General features: G+C 45.0%; 1 protein-coding gene across 4 annotated transcripts in view; it reads right to left on the bottom strand.

Moving 5' to 3' along the window:
• Positions 1 to 4,551, bottom strand: part of Ppm1b (protein phosphatase, Mg2+/Mn2+ dependent 1B) — a 56,609-nt gene extending 52,058 nt beyond the window's left edge. For all 4 annotated transcript variants that reach the window (XM_027417946.2, XM_027417947.2, XM_027417948.2 and 1 more), the window contains exon 1: positions 4,442 to 4,551. The gene's annotated coding sequence lies outside the window, so the exon portion shown is untranslated. The remainder of the gene's footprint in view (positions 1 to 4,441) is intronic.
• Between the last annotated feature and the right edge of the window lie 8,925 nt (positions 4,552 to 13,476).

Genomic DNA, 13,476 nt, shown 5'->3' with positions numbered 1-13,476 from the left:
CTCTGAAATATGAAGAAAAAAAGGCATGGGCTGGGGCATGTAGCTCAGTAACAGATGACTAATCTATCATGCATGAGACCTTGGTTGGGGTCAACTAGACCTCCACCAAAACAACAAAAAGTGAGCTATCATGATATTCACATCTTCTAGGACAACTTAGGCACTAAACTTAATAATTAAATATCCAACACAGTATTATATACAGTTAAGAACTGTTATAATCAAGAAGTTAATAAAAGGCCCTTTATCCTTACCAACCTAATTGTCTTATCACTCTACTGAAAGCTAATCCAAAGGGTGTTCTTTCTGGGGAAGACTAGAGATGGCTGCTGGAAATGTTTTACTTGTATAAAGACTTGAAAACAAGGGGCTGTAGCTCAGTGATAGAGCTCTTTCATGTATTCCTGAGGACCTAGGTTCCATGCCATGAGCACAAGGAGAAGGGGAAGACAAGGAGGGAGAAGGTGCTTCAGGGGGGATGAACATGAAACTTGGTCCTTTCAAAACGACTAAGTACTAGGACAGCAAGTAGGGAAAACCAAAAGCAATCAAGCAACCACAAAAACACAGACAGGAAAGAAGCTGGGAAGCTCGCTCACCTTCCTAGCATTCATTTGCAGAACCCTGTCCTGCCTCCAGCACCAACACACAAACCAGACAGGCCTGTGCACTCAAAACCCTAGCTCTCAGGAGTCAGAGGCAGAGGGGTGAAAGTACAAGGCTAACCTGAGATTTGAGGCCACCCTGGAATAAAAGCTGGGGTGGGGGTGGGGTAAAGTACGGATTATTAACTGCTAAAAACTGATTAGTTCTGTCGATTTAAAACGTTTTATACTCACCAAATATGAAATCCCAAATCCAAAGAGTTCCTAATTTTATTCTACCTTACCTTCACTGAGTTTACAGAACAGTGAGAGGGTAAGTGGTTTAGATCATATAGCTGGGATCTGCCCAAATTTCCAAGACCCTCATTGCATAGCCTCAGCTAATACAATTCTCAGCTAATACAAATACCTTGCCAAGTGGCAAGTGGCAAGTATCAGCCCCCCCACACACACACATCTCCTCAAGCAAGTGTGCTAGCACACTCACTCTCTCATAAAATTAAAGAAAAAAAAGATTAAAATAGGAACAAGGAAGAATCACTGGAAATCTAAAGCTATCAATCACATCCTTCTAAATGTCTTACCATTAATCATAACTGAAACTACTGCACAAATAAACTCAATTAAATTCAGTAGTTGAAAAAAAAAACCCACAACCAAAAAAACCTTTTTAGTTTTATACCACTGTTTTATCCTAATTTCTTTAAAAAAATTATCGCCACTGCATTTTGCAGAAAACATAAAATATGTTTTCTAAGAGGTTATTTTATTTCATTGTACTAATTTTTTTTTTTTTTTTTTTTAGGGCAGCCTTGCTCTGTAGCCTCTGAAACTTGCTATTTATCTTGCCTCAACTTCCTGAGTGCCAGGAGAAACCACTAGTGAGATTATTTTACTACTTTCGGTGCAAGTTTAGGTTACAATATACTTTTAAATGACTAGACATAACACATAAATACTCATAAAATACAAATTACATATGTTACAGCATCAATGGTAGGAGGGAGAGAGCATTCACTCCCAATATCACAGACTTTAAAAGAAATATTCACCAACTCATGTACAAGAACACAGACCTTTCACTCTTGGCTCCGATAGTTTTTAATAAATCCCCATTATCTAAGTGATACAATAGCAGACTGCCAATAGACTGTCAATCGCAATTACAGTTGAATCCAAAGGTTCCCACCAAAAACTATACATTATAGGAGACACTAACTACTTTTTCTGACCATATCAACTGTTCTTAGAAGCACAGCTATTTAGACACCATCCCATTCTTTTTGATGATATAATCTTGGGGGATTTAGTAACTATTTGACTTACTAACATAAAACAGTGTTTACTGGCATGACTATTACAAAACTAAAAAGATGCCCTCACTTATCCCTGCACAGAAACAAGACACCCAACATCAAAACACAAGTGCTGAAAGCTCTGCCTTTCACTTTCAAAAGAATAATCAAAGTAACCAGTTCAAGAGCCATGGTGAAGAAAGGAGAAATACTAACAAAAATATGAAAAAAGCTCCAGTGAAAATATACAATGACACATGAACACAACAAGGTACCAGGCAGAAACTCTGTAAAGACTTTATGGGGAGGGGGTGGGGGGAGAAAGTCAAATGAAGAGAAAACACAATCATTAAAAACAAATAAAAACTGACAAGAAAAGTTTTAAGTAGAGCAAGCTCAGGGGCTAGAGAGCAATTAGAACACTTGTTGTTCTTGCTGAGGACCTGGGTTCAGTTCCCAACACTGAAATGCCAGCTCACAGTAGCCTGTGACTCCCGTTCCAAGAGACCTCTTGCCCTCTTCCCTCTTGGCCTCCACCAGCACCAGGCACACATGGTATTCGTGGAGCATTTATACACACAAGCAAACACTCATAATACAAACAATATAAAAATGTAGAGAGATAAAATACTGTAATTCCAAGAATCTGAGGCAGGAGGACCACTTTGAGACCAGCATAGATTACACGGTGATCCCAAGGCCAACCCCAGTTACATTTTGAGATCCTGTCAAAGAAAAACAAAAAACAAAACAAGACAAAAAAAACCCTTTTAACAATTTTCGAGGGTTTAGGGGTGATGTTGGTGCACTAACTAAATAATAAACAGTAAAAAAAAAAAATTAAAACTCTTGTAACAGCACATTCACTGTCCATTTGGAAGGCCTACAACAGCATTTCTTTAAAGAAAGAAAAAACAAAACAAACTAAAAAACGATCTATCCGGGTGTCAGGTTCAAGCCTGACACTTTTGAGACAGTGGCAGATGTGTCTCTGTGAGTTCAAGGCCAGTCTGGTTCAAGGCCAGTGTGAGTTCCACACCAGCCATCCCAGGTTACATAATGAGCCCCCTACACCCCAGTCTTAAAATAATAAAAATTATAATCTAAGTATTATTGCAAGAATGTGTTCTTTTAAGTCTATATTATTGGAAAATTCTGTAATAATCAGAATAACCTCCATACTTATTTAGAGGTGGTATATTTTCTACAAAAGGAACTCTGTGATTGCACAACAGAGAAAGTAAATGAAATAATATCTATTAACATTCAGTGGCCATGGCATGTTTCCGACAGAACATACTGTCTGTGACTTATGCTCTCTTCACTGCACAGTTTTACCACTTCTCCATCCATGGAATCGCTCAAATATAAAGAGTTCCTGTGCTAATCCCACAATAAGCCTCAGTAATGCTCACATCACAGTAGCTGTAAACCTTTGTTAACTGAAAAAGAATGTTTTTCCCAAAATAGCCACAAAACACGAAGACAACTCAAATTCCCTAATAATCCCTTTACAAGAATGCTGCCAGCTTTATTTTGATACATTAAACACGCGGGGCCTATTTTAAAAGTTCCCTGTGACCTATCAAGGCAGCTTCGTACTTGTTTTTAAGTTTCCAAGTTGTTTTTAGAAGCGCTTGAATACTGATGAATCTGCGCTGCTATCAAATGCTTAAGAGGCACTTTTTTGCCAAATAAAATCGACAAACCTAAGATCCGCAAACTTCCTAGGAGTGCTAAAACTGGTATTAGAGGTCATGTAACTCTTTTTTAAAAATGAAGAAAACAGTTCCAACATTCATCAAGCCCTTCATTTGGAAATTATTTCTGGGTTATTTTTCACTCTATACTTAATGATACTCCCCCCTCCCCGCTCAACGGCTTTTAAAGTTAAAAGTACATAAAAGTGATCCACCACATAATACTGGTCAGTCTATTCTTAATGGACCTTCAATAGATTTGGGATAAAGTTCGTAGTAATTTCATTTAAGAAGTCCGCTGTTAAACACGACACCCTAAAATTTGGGACAGTGTTGGGGACGGTAAGGGTGGGGAGTGGGGGTAGAGACCACACACACACAGAGACTTAAGACCCGAGTCTGGTTAGGAGGAGCAAAAGAAACGGTTTAAAGCCCTTGAGGAGGAAGGAGGCAGCCAGAAACGCCAGAAAGACTCACAAGGAAGTGAAGCGGGGCGCAGGGGAGGGCAGAAAGCGACCCGGGGAGCAAGGCGAAAAGGTGGTGTTGTCAAACGCGGAGCGCAGGACTGGGCGAGCCGTGGGCTGGGGTGGCCCAGGCGCCCACGGGCGCTGCCTGCACGCCGCAGCTTTAAGAGGGTAAGCAGGCGACTTCCATACGAGCCGGCAAACAACTCGCTCGCCGCGCCCCCCACCTCGAAGCCTCGAGGGCGAGCGGAGGCGGCGGCCCGGGCCAGGGCCTAGCCCGGCACTCCGAGCGCAAGCTGGACAGACGGACGAACGGACGGCCGGCCGGCCGGCCGTTCCCAACTCCGGCCGCCGGGCGCCCCGCCGAGCGGCCTTACCTGAGGCGAAGGAGGAGGCGAGGTCTCGCGGGCTCGCCCGCCGCACAGCCGCCGCGGCCCCCGGCTTCCTCCCGAGACGCGACCCTGCCTGCCGCTGCCGCTGCCGCTTCGCCCTCGGGGGCTCGGCCCCTCACGCCGCCGCCGCCCGGGCTGTTTACTCCGTTCGGCCCCTCAAGCCGCCGCCGCCGCCGCCTTCTCTCCACCCCAGCGCCGCTGTCGACTCGGCCGCCGCCACCTCCTCCGCCGCCGACTGGTCTCTCTGGAGCATCTTCCAGCCACCGGACGCGGAGAAACAGAGACTCCAGCCGCGCCGGCAGGAAACTCCCCCGCAACTGCCGGGGGGACCAGGCGGTCAGAGAACAAGCGGCTTCTCCGCCATTGAGCAGCGGCCGCACCGCTCCTTCTGCAACTCCCTCCCCGCACTGCCGTCTTTCTCCGCCCCTCCTCAGGCTCCACCCCCCGCGGCCACCCATTGGGACGCCGCACGTGTCGCAGCCGCACATGGTTCGCTGAAAGGCATGTCAATCTCTGTCGTCCCGCCCAGTCCGGCCCCCAGTACCCTGTGTTCTTCGCTTTCCCCGCCCACGCGGCCCCGCCTCTGTGTCTTTAGTTTCCCATTGGGCGTCATTGTCCACCTTTCATTGGCCAGGTCAACTATCCATCAAACACCGCCCACCAGTGAGGCCCAACCCTTTATTACCATTTACTCTATTCAGCCCCGCCTCCGCTTTGCTCTGCCTCCCGACGTCACTGGCCAGCCCACCCTAGCAGCCATAGGTAGAGTCCTCCGTCTGTCAAATACGCCCACTTATATGATTGGTCCGAACGGAGGTCTGACCCTCCGGTCATTGGCTCGCTCTGCTTGTCCGTCACTCAACCAATTTCCAAGTCCTTCGCTCCGGCTTTTTTTAAACTAACGCGCAAAAGTATCCCAAAAGCGATTGGCTGGTCTTTAGAAGCAACCAAGCCCGGAGTCTACGGGCCCTGCAGTTCCGTGACCTCCAAGCCTCGCGGAAAACGAACGCCATAAGGGAACCAACGGGCAGTGCAGTTATAGGTGGAGATTGGGCCCACCCGTGTGGAGAGAGCCGCCTCTTGATTGGTTAGAAAAGTGCCCCTGGGGCATGATTGGACTCGACAGACGCCTTTCTTCGGCGTGAAGACTTGAAGGGAGAGCACCGAAAGGGTCCACAGGGACCCTGCCAGGAGGCGTTGTTTTGTTTCACCCACGGGTGGGGCCCCAGCGGGAGTGGGAAACCCGGTGCATAGGGCTCTGAGGAGGTGTTGCAGGGAGAGGAAGAAGACCGGATGGTCCCTAACAATGAAATCATCTCTGACCAATCAAAGCCTCATTGTTGGGATACCTGCGTGACCTGTCTCTAGCAGTGGAGAGTGGGCGGGAAGTTGAGAACCTGAGACAGGTCTTCCCTTCAGGAGGATTTTGCGATGGTTCAGACTGTTCCGCGTTTTGTTTCTGGGCGCTGATTTTTAAAACTCCGGTCTAGGCGCTTGACATTCGCTAGGTCATTCCCCTCCCTCTTAAAAGAACACCTGCTGTTTGCTAGGCGAGGTGGGTAGAGCAGCTGGTCCCGGACTGGGTGGTAGGTGATCACTGAAACATGTGTTTAGTGTAGTGATGACATAAAGGGTTCTCCCTGAGGATATGGTTGCAAGGAATACTTCGCAAAGACCGGGATGGATCCAGAATAAATTACAGGAGTTCTATCAAACCGATGAAAGAAATGGTCATCCAGCAATCAGATTTGGCTAGAAAGTGAGCCAGGTTAATTCCTCCAAATGAAAGTGTGATGGGACGTTTAAATGTTTACTTTAAGAGATTTTTTTTTAAACACGCAAGTCTTTGAAATAAGTTTTAAACCTCATTCATGCTTACGTATAAGTTAGTTGGGACAACTTACTCGTCTTTTGAAAGAAGCCATTGCCATGGTGAAAGTGGCAGAAATAAACACTTGATTGCAATCCTCCCCAGGAAAAACTATTGAATACTATCCTGCAGCGGTTGCTGACTTGGCTCAAAATGGGATACAGCAATGTATTCAATATTTTGGGAGACTACCAATTAAGATTATAATCCCTTATACTGCTCAACAAGTTAAGATACTTTGTGGAACTGTGGATGATTGGGCAATTCTTCGATGTGGATTTTCAGGAGAAATAGATAATCATTATCTAAAACACCCTCTAATGTCATTTTTTAAAGAACATCCAGTGATTTTTCCTAAAATGACTGCAGCAGCTCCTATTGCTGGAGCCACAAATATTTTCACTGATGGATCCAAGACGGGCTGTGGATCCAGTGCAATTTCAATATCAGCCTGGCTCCCCCCAGATTATTGAATGTAAAATTGTTCTTGAAGTGTTTAGAAATTGCCCGTTCTCCTTTAATCTGATTTCTGATTCAGCATATGTTGTGAATGCAGTTAAGGCCCTGGAGGTTGCAGGACCTATCAAACCTAATAGTACAGTTTGCAAACTCTTACAGGAGTTGCAAAAGTTGATCTGGCATCGCGATCAGAAATTTTTTATACAACATATTAGAGCTCATACCAACTTGCCTGGACCTCTATCAAAAGGCAATGAGATCGTAGATCTCTGTACTAGAGGGGAATATGTATTTTTCGCTTCCTCTATGGAACGAGCACAGCAATTTCACAAACAATTCCATGTATCCGCAAAAACTTTACAGCAAAGGTTTCAGCTATCTCGAGCAGAAGCTAGACAGATAGTATTGAATTGTCAACAGTGTATAACCTTTTTGCACCCCCCTAGCCTGGGGGTCAATCCCAGAGGGTTATTGCCCTTGAAGATCTGGCAAATGGATGTAACTCATTTTTCAGGATTTGGAACTCTTAAATATATCCATGTATCTGTGGATACCTGTTCAGGCATCATCCATGCCACCCCTATGAGTGGGGAAAAGGCTCACAATGTCATTGGACATTGCCTTGAGGCGTGGGCTGCCTGGGGAAAACCTCAGCAATTAAAGACTGACAATGGTCCTGCTTATACAGCTCAATCTTTTACCTCCTTCTGTAAACAGATGGAAGTCCAATTAAACCATGGCCTGCCTTATAATCCCCAAGGACAAGGAATAGTTGAAAGAGCCCATCGCACATTGAAAGAATGTTTATTAAAACAAAAAGGGGGAATAGGCCATGGTAGAACACCAAAGGAACAACTATCTTTGGCTCTCTTTACTCTGAATTTTTAAAATTTGGATTCTCAAGGCCTTTCTGCTGCCGATAGGCACCAGACTCAGGCACCTGCTCAGAAGGGCTACGTAAAATGGAAAGATATCCTTACGGGTCTATGGCATGGACCGGACCCGGTGTTAGCATGGGCGAGAGGTTCTGTTTGTGTTTTCCCTCAGGATCAGCAAGACCCGGTGTGGATTCCAGAGAGACTAACGAGGAGGTGCAACAAACAAGATGAAGCCTCCGATATTGATCCTGCTGCTGACCTTGACAACACCGTGGCTGATCCAGGCCAGAGAACAAATCCTGTGGGCCATAGCGAAAGCGTGGCCAATTCCCTTGCCTGTTCATAGCACATCTAAAGTTTTGCCTGTTTTCTTTTCTACTAGTTGTGAATTGGGCTTGCCTTGTGTCAATTTAGATCCTGACACTGCCCAGTATTCAGCCACTAATATTTCTCTCCATGGAGCATTATGCTTCTCCCTTATTAATAATTCTAACCCATGCATTTGGTTGAAGAATGGTTCTATTGGCAATTGGCTTGATCCCCTTACTAATAACCAGATCTCGAGTACTATGCTCACTGAAGCCCTGTCTCAGTTTAGTACAGGCGCTAGTTCTGGCTCTGGCACTGGTACAAATGGGACCAAAGATGTAAATATCACTACATTTCTGATGCTGATGGAGGGGCTCCGACCCTCAAATTCACGCTTTAGTCAAGAGAACTCCACTGCTGGACAAGTCTTGCCTTATTGTGCACCCAATCGAGGCTATCCTCCTCATTGGACGCCTTGTCAGAGTCCGGACCACAAACTTAAGCAGATAGCTCCAGGTTTTGAATTTACTCCCCTTCTTGGCAAGTACCAAGTACTAACTCAGGGAGGTTCCCAAAGAACAGGCAGTAAAAATACCTGGCCATGGTTTCAATGGGTACTCTCCAACGAGTGTGGAGCATTTACTTCCCTTGAACCTTTTGTGGTTCTCCAGAATCTCTGCATAAGACTTCTTAATGTTTCTGGTACAAGGGATGAGAAGGGACCTTCTCTTAAGAATCTATCAATACATAAAACTTTGAATAATCTCACTGTTCCAGCTAGCCCAGTATGTTTAAAAGCTCCTTTTTTCTTTCTGCTCTCTAATGCTACTGATGCTACCAAAGAAGTGATCTCATGCAATTCGACTGACATCTCCTGCATTGCTAGTCAATGTTGGAATGGTTCTGCTAATACAGCAGTAGTGATGAGGATTCCTACGTATTTTCCTATTCCGGTCAAAGTGGATACAGGAACGTTTCCCATTACGGAAATCATCAGAACCAAACGGGATTTTGGCATAACTGCAGCATTGGTTACTGCCATTACCCTTTCTGCAGCAGCGGCTACGACTGCCGCCGTTGCCATGGCTGCTCAGGTCCAATCAGCTGAGACAGTCAATGACATTGTGGAAAAAACAGCTACAACATTAACTACCTTGAGATCTATTGATGGCCACTTAAAAGCTGGCATTCTAACTGTGAACCAAAGAGTGGACCTGTTGCAGGAACAGGTGGATGATTTAGTAACCTTAACTTCCGTAGGATGCATTCATTCCTTTTCTTCTTTGTGTATCACCTCCAGGATGGCCAACAATTTCATGGAGAACAGCAACCTGAGTTGGCAGCTGAGTGCCTACCTTCAGGGAAATTGGAGTCAACAGTTCGAGAACCTGACAGACACCCTGACACAACAGATTATTGCCGTGAATGCTACACGCCTGAGCCTGCCCACTGTTAATACCCTCTTAACTACCCTTAAGCAAGCCTTTAGTTTAGTTAAGGAATGGGCTGGAGTAGGGGTTATGTTTTCCATGATGCAGTTAGCCGTTTTTGTTTGCCTGTGGTGCCTATGCAGGATCAGGAAGTCGCAAAAATCCCAAGCTGCCATGTTGGTACAGGCCTTTGCTGCTGTGGAAGCAGGACAGTCCCCTCAAGCATGGTTATCCATGCTGACAGACAAATAGATGTCTGTCTCGCCCTTGCTGAGTGAGTGATGCGTATCTGAATCAGTCATGCTCAATGACGGGCACCTACCCTCTTGCTGAGCGAATAAGCATACATGTGTTCCCTTCAACCTAAGACATGAGCCTGTGAGGGCGACACAGTGACTCTTTGACGGGTAAGATAGGGACACTGGGGTTGAACCTAAGACAGAGATGACTGAAATCTGACAACAGATAGATACTGCTACTCATATAATATTAAAACAAAAAGGGGGAACTGTAGGGAGCTGCAGAATACCGCACCCAAAAGATGGCGCCGGTTTCTGCCCTCTGCCAGCCTGACGGCGAGCGCTCTCTGTGGTAAACAACTCCAAATTTGGTAAAGGTCATGTATCCTCTTAATTCTGCTTGGAGACAACCAATCCTGGCGCACCACGTAGGGTTAGGTGATTGGTAGATGTAGACTATATCAGGCCCCGTCTCCCTCGACCCGGGGCCGCCGCCATTATACACTGCAAAAGCAAAGAGGTTCCCGATTAAACTGTGTTGAAGAAGATTCCTCGGTGTGGCGTCATTCTTGCTGGTCAAGGGTGGACGCCGCAGTCAGGTAGTATGACAGGCACTGCTGGCCTTCAACAGGGTCTTACTGTGTAGCTTAGGTTGGAACTTACTACATAGCCAAGGCTGTCCTCAAACTCATAGCCACCTTCCTGCTTTATCTTCCCAAGTTCTGGGCTTACATACATGATCCACCATGAATGGTTGGCCATTCTATTTTCTTAGAGATGTTTAACCTTCATTTTCCTAAAACTACATTTTTTCCCTTAAAAATGCTTCAGTATTACCAGAGGGAACCACTTAAGATTGAGGGATATATGCCTAGGTACAATGATATTGAGCAATAAGTGAACTATACATGTCAAAAAAAAAAAAAAAACTACCCTAAAATTCCCCAGGAAGAGGCTGGAGAAATGGCTCTTCCAGTGGGTGAGGGTTGGATTCGCAGCACCCACAGGACCACTCACATCTCCAGTTCCCAGGTACCCAGGACCCTCTTCTGTCCTCTGAGAACAGAACAACATACAAGCAGAGCACCCATTCACATAAACTAAACTTGGAAAAAGTTTTAAACTATAAGAAGCTGGCTCTCTGCTCCACATATGTCAGGATTTATTATAATATTAAAATCATATTTAAGTTCTTGTCACAGTGAGGAAAAATGTCTTCTTAAGCTTTTTTAACCATGCTGTATTTTTAAATACAGAAATATTTTAAATATTGGTCAAAACATTCACCATATTTAGCTGCAAATAACAGAAAACCTGCACCGTGCCTAAAAGCTCTAGAGGACAGGAGTTGATGTAGGTGGCCAGTGATGTTCCCAGCAGTAAAGGCACTTAGGGGTACCTACTGCAATCTAAGTTAAGATGCCCAGCTTCAGAGCAGTATGGTGAGAAAGCCATCCCTAACTGCAAGGGAGACAAAAGTCTGCTCACAATAGAGATTCTCAGGGATTACTGAGCTTCAGAGTCACCTGAAGGATGCCCCAGTGCCTAGACTGCTAAACTCCACCTCTGGGGTTTCCCATTATAATTATAGTTTTCATTTGGGGGAGGGGTTCAAAGATCTGTCGTGATGGTTGTTCTTGGTTGTCAACCTGACTCCATCTAGAATTAACTAAAACCCAAGTGGCTGGGTACAACTATGAGAGATTTTTTTTTTAATTAAATCATTTGAAGTGGGAAGACCCACTGATAATTCCTATGGTTTGTGTTGGGAAGATTCACCTTAAATCCAGGTCTTTTGAGGTGAGAAGAGCCATGTTTAATTTGAGACACGCCTTCTGCTGGCAGCCTAAATAAAGTACATGAGAGAAGGAAGCTGTTTTCTCTCTCTCTCTCTCTCTTTCTTGCTCTCACTCTCGCTCTCTCTCTCTCTTTCTTCCATTTCTTTACTGGCATTAAAACCTACTTCCTCAGGATTCCAGTGTATACTGGAGACCAGCTGAAACATCCAGCTTTATGGATTGGACAACTACTGAATTTTTGGGCGTTCTGTTGGTAGACAGCCATTGTTGGACTAGCTGGACCACAGCCTGTAAGCCACTCTAGTAAATCCCATGCATTCATACATATGTATGTATACATACTGTTTTTCATCCTATAAGTTCTGTTCCTCCAAAGAACCCTGACTGATACATCTGGGGCCACATTTTAGGCACTTCTGGCTTGGGATAAGAATGTAGCTCAGTAGTAGATCATGTGTCTCCCATGCATGAGGCCATGAGTGCATCTCCAATGCCACCCTGGCTTGGGCTACTCAGGATCCATGGCCTTCCATTGATATGTTGGTACCAGGAACGTGGTCCCATTGGCATTTGTAAGCACTTTTACAGCTGTCTTCTGTTTTATCTATGCATAGATGAAAAGAAACCCAAACAGAGGCAAAATCAAGATGACTGACTGTATAGATGTCAGTAGATCTTCGGTATCCCAGCCCTTTCTTTCCAGAGCCAGTAAGAACCTTAAGCTCTGAGATTCTAAGGCTTCAGGCTTCCTAGCTTCCGATAAAATCAGGTGGACCCAATGCTGTGAATACACTTTCATTAAACTGAATGTAATTCGTTCACCAAACACATCCAAGCCCAGCAGAAGATGAGCAATACCAGCAGATTTGGAATTTTAGGCAGGTTTTAATGAACTATTTCCAAGCTAGGTAGAGGTCAGTCGTCAAGTCTGACCCTAGTGTTAGCTGCAGAACTACATATCAACATTCATTCAAATTTCCAAAGGGATGAGAAGGGGAAAGAGACTACAGAAACATACAGGCAGCAGGGATTTGTGTAGCTAGAAGCAGCGGCTCAAGTCTCCCAGCATTTACTTGGGAGGCCAAGGCAGGAAGTGTAAGTTCAAGGGTAAACAGAGGAGAGGGAAAAGGAAGGGGAGGAATTGTGAGTACAGATGGTCTCCACACAAGAACTCAGACTTGTGGAGAGAGACAAAACAAACCCTCAACTGGAAAGTAAGTTCCCCGTCTTTCATCTTCCTTCCTGCTAGAATTAACCACTGGAACTACCGGAAACCAGAGGACTGGTAAGATGGTTTATATTGATTATCAACTTGACAGGATCAGGAGATCTCTGGGCATGTCTGTGAGAGATCATTCTGATCAGGTCAAGTGAGGTGAGAACACCCTTGTGGACAATGCCATTCTCTGTGCTGAGGTTCTCAACTAAATTGAGGGGAGAAAGCTGGGTGAGCACCAGTGTTCACTGCCCTCTGATCCCTGCCTGTGGACTCAGTGTGACCAGCTGACCCTTGCTCCCTGACCACACCTTCCCTGCCATGATGGATCTATGAACCAAAGTGAACACTTTCTAAGTCACTTCTGTTAGGTTGCCACAGCAACGAAGTAACTGATACAGCTAGGAAGCCTCTGGATGTTATCCTTACGGATCACAGAGCAAGATGGAAAGGCCATGGGGCATCTGGAGGAGACCAGAAACAGCCAGCACATATTAAACTACTTATTTCTATCTGTCAAACTGGTCCTTTCCACAGTTAAGAAACATACATGTTGTCACAGCAACAAGTGTCTGGGGGAAAACTTCTAAATCAAGTCTTAAAAATGTTCTGATGGCCTGGGGCCACAAGGTTTTCAAACTCCCTATCACACAAGTGTGCTTTACAAAAGTCTAGTACCCTAGGGCTTCCATGGTTATTGTCACATAATGAATGCAGAAACATACCCAAGTGTTTTCTATTAAGCCAACTGTCAAACAGATTTTCAAGATTTGAAATGTCTCTTTCCTCACTGTTTTTTCCCCCCTCTTATAGAAAATAT

The sequence above is a fragment of the Cricetulus griseus genome, chromosome 5 (assembly GCF_003668045.3).
Source record: "Cricetulus griseus strain 17A/GY chromosome 5, alternate assembly CriGri-PICRH-1.0, whole genome shotgun sequence".
NCBI classification, from domain to species: domain Eukaryota; kingdom Metazoa; phylum Chordata; class Mammalia; order Rodentia; family Cricetidae; genus Cricetulus; species Cricetulus griseus.
The sequence above is the reverse complement of the archived record's forward strand: the minus strand, read 5'-3'. Positions and strand labels throughout refer to the sequence as shown.